Source organism: Quercus suber, unplaced genomic scaffold (assembly GCF_002906115.3).
Source record: "Quercus suber isolate HL8 unplaced genomic scaffold, Cork oak 2.0 scaffold_298, whole genome shotgun sequence".
Lineage (NCBI taxonomy): Eukaryota > Viridiplantae > Streptophyta > Magnoliopsida > Fagales > Fagaceae > Quercus > Quercus suber.
In genome coordinates this window covers 5,272-9,347 of record NW_027069754.1, presented here as the reverse complement: position 1 = coordinate 9,347, position 4,076 = coordinate 5,272, and positions in this window count along the sequence as shown.

Genomic DNA, 4,076 nt, shown 5'->3' with positions numbered 1-4,076 from the left:
CTACTAGCTCTTGTCAAAAATCTCTCCTTCCACTCTTGAATCCGCCTAATTACCGTCTTCTTGATGCCATTTAGTGTGCTTTACATAGATCTTCCAACTAAAATAGGAGGCCAAGCTATTTGTCATTGCTGGCATTAGTATACTACTACCTTTCAAGGAAGGGATATCATAAGCCATAGTATCAGATGTGTATCTGGTAAAATAAATGGATATTTTCTCCCTATTAATTTCGCGACGTTAGACAATGACACACTTATCAGAAATCTGTATAATAATAGAGTCCAAATCTTCTGTCTCACTTTTCCTGCTTCACTCTATACTCCACCAATAAATACTTGCCACGTGTTCACCTAATTAATTAAATATTATCATTATTGACTTATTAATACTACAGTTATTAATTAATAGTAGTATTTAATTAATTAGGTGAACACGTGGCAAGTATTTATTGGTGGAGTATAGAGTGGAATAGGAAAAGTGGGACAGAAGATTTGGACTCTAATATTATTGCACTCCTCAATTGTTGCATGGCCAAAAGGTAGATCGTCTTTTGCAAACATTAAATAGGAGCCTTTTGCGGCCTCCTCTACCCATGTAGATTTTATATCATTTCTTGTCAACATCAACATCAGCTCAAGAGAATTATCTTGCTTGATGCCTCTTGTAGGTTTGATATAATCCGTAGGTTTTCTGTTAATAAGAACTACATATGATGGTGTAGTTATACATTCCATTACTAGGGCCATCCATTGTGGGTCAAACCCAATTTGGTCATCATATCCCCCTTAAGAAGCTACACTACACTCAATTATAGACTTTGCTCATGTCATGTTTGATAGCCATATGCCCTAGCTTTCCTCTTCTCCTAGATTTCACACTATGCAATAACCTATAGGCTATAGCCACATTATCACTAATAAGATGTCTCAAGATGAAAGTATTTTGGGAGTCAAATATAATGAGTGGAATAGTAGACTGCGATCTATTTGTTAGGACTTTAGAGAATAGAGACTATTTTATAAATTAAGTACATTGCATAAGCTAATCGACCTATAATTAATAATTTTTTGTGGGTGATTGATTTTATAAATTAAAGCTATATATATATATATATTGAGTCATGAATTAAAGCAATATGAGTGAAGGACTTAGAGACCATTTTAAATAGACATATCATAAGAACCAGGAGTTTTTGATGGATGCATATAAAAAACAGCTTTCAAAAATTCATGGTTGTAAATAGATGAAGCATTTGCTGCAATACAATTTATTTTTTAATGTGACGTAAATATTTAATGCATTGCTCTAATGTACTAACGTTTTAAAATCACCATTTTTTTTTTTCCTTTTGATATGAAAATTTCAAATTACGGAAAGGCGATTCATACAAATACCCATAACTTAACTTAGATCCTGCTTTTATTAGAGAGTAGTTGCATGAGAATTGGATGGATGGATCTTTCAAAAGAAGCTGTTATCCTTAAAAGCAAGTAGGAGGTTGACCTCGAACGAAGTTTAGTGGAAAAAATTGGCCTTTGCCCTTTTTAAAAAAACAATCTAGCATTTTATCTTCTTTTTCAAACTAATTAGGAAAATGCCACTCTTTTGAAAATCGATTTTCTCAAAATCGAGATAAGCCCTACAGCGGTGTTTTTAAGGAGCCTATAGGGACGTTTTAAGGACCTATAATGGCGTTTTGTAACCCAACCTCCATGAAGTCAAGTTATAGGTAAAAAAAGAAAAAAAAATTTGCATGTAACTCGACTTCATGGAAATCAAATTACAAAACGCCACTATAGATCCTTAAAACGTCACCATAGGCTCCTTAAAAACGCCATTATAAGGCTTCAGAAATATATATATATATATATATTTTTTTTTTTTATAACTCGATTTTAAGAAAATCGAGTTTTAAAAGAGCAACATTTCCCTAATTAGTTTAAGAAATATGGTAAAATGCTAGATTTTTTTTTTTTTTTAAATGGGCATTTGCCCATTTTCTCCAAAGTTTAGTACATAAAGAAAAATTGAGGATTTATAAATTTGGAGGAATTAATTCATTAGATGAAGAAAATTTATTGCTCATTTTTCTATTATATCTAGTTGGATGCTAGCTACATGCAAGTGCAGACCAATGATTAGAATAATCCCATGTGGAACGAGTTTACACTTATTTTTTATTGTACCCTCACGTTTAGGATCATCATGACTTTCCCTTAAAGTACAAATGACTCGTAATAATTGTTGTTAATATAACTTATCAAAAGAAAAAAAAAATTGTTGTTAATACAATTTGCTCAATTATGTGAATTTATTATAGTAATGATTGCTCGTGTGTATTATTGAAAAAAATATATATATTCATGTCCCAATGGTTCACAAATTTGAAGATCATCAAACTAATTTAACCACCATGGGGACTTTTTTGGAAAGGAAAAATGGCGAAGTTACAACAGCTTTTCTTTAAATTAACTATTACTTTCTTTTTTGGTGGTTTTTTTTTTTTTTTTTTTTTTTTTTTTTTTTTTTCAGTTTAATAAAAACCAACTTTGTATTGCTAATAACTTGTTTATTTTTAAAATGAGTAGCAAAATCATTCTAAAAGTTTGCCAAATTTTAAGGAATACTTTTTGTCACAATTTCCTTAAAATATTGATTGTGAGTGGTTTTAAAGAAGAGTTGAGTCTATGAAAAAGTGATTGCCCACCTCTCTATCGACCATTTCAACAAAAATTGTATCCTTCAACTTGTTAATATTTGTTGCCACCATGTTGATCCTCATATCAATGAAAGGGCTAAACAATTGTTTAATCTGCTAAAGAATTTTCATTAATAATTAAGGTATGAAGTATGAAGAAACTTCTTATTGCTGACCACAAAATTGTTAAATGATTGAAAAAGATATTTATATTTATTCATAATATTCAACCTTGTATTTCTTATTATTAAATACTAACTTGTAACCTCATATATATACATAGGATACATTTTCAAATAAGTATAACTAAATTTGTATTAAAATTTTATTAAGTTATATTATTATATATATATAATTGTAAGGACTCAATTTGGATTGGACCCAGAATAAGGATGGGTTTCTGACCAACAAACCCAAACAATACATTTGTAGAGAGTGGGTGAAAGAACTAGTTCTATTCTGTAGAAAATATCATAATAGCTACTAAGTAAGGAACTTTTAATACAAACAAACTAAGAAAAATTGTCTTCGACTTAGTTATTTTGGGGTTTCTAGGGTGTTTCTTTTTGATTAATAGGGTTACCAATCTTTCATCTTTTCTCTTTCTGAGTCATATTTCTTCCCCCTCTTTCAGGCCCCCTTCCATCTTATATATCACAATCCTCATATCATTTTCACCATACACGTGTAGGTTAGATTCTAGGAACTCCTTCCTGTCCCATCCAACACCTCCCAGAATCTTCAACTAGTAGCCATAAGGCTGCTTCACTACTGTTCGGGTATCACCTCCACATTAATGCGACCAGAGAGTTAGTTAGAAAGCATTTAATGTGGAGATAGCAACTTTAGAAGATATTTGTTATCTCTCTTTGCTCCTCCCTTATCCCCCATTCGTTTCTCAATTATGATACAACCTTGTGGGGTAGCCAGAATGATAAGATAATTGAATCTACCTCGACCCTTATGTCCGAGATGGATTTATCCGCAAACGTATTTGGACTATCACATACAATTTCTATCTCTTTTTCTTGTACTATTCCCATCGTGTTCCTGTTTGGCCATCTTCGATGGACTAACGTCTTTGGGCTGGGCCATTGGGCCATAGGCCCATCTTTTTACAATCTTAATAATATCTTTTGGATAACTGGCCCACAATAATGTTTGTATATTTGAAAATATATAATTGCTACTAATAAAATAAATATAGGTTTATTTAAAATAAATAAATAAAATGTTAATTATTATCCATGAAATTCTCAACTTTAGTTTGTCTAACCACTATAATAATAATAATATAAGAAAAATAAATTAATTGTGGTGATTTTTTAAGGTTTATTAATTTTGAATCTAAGGATTTCTTTTTTTTTTTTTTTTTTTT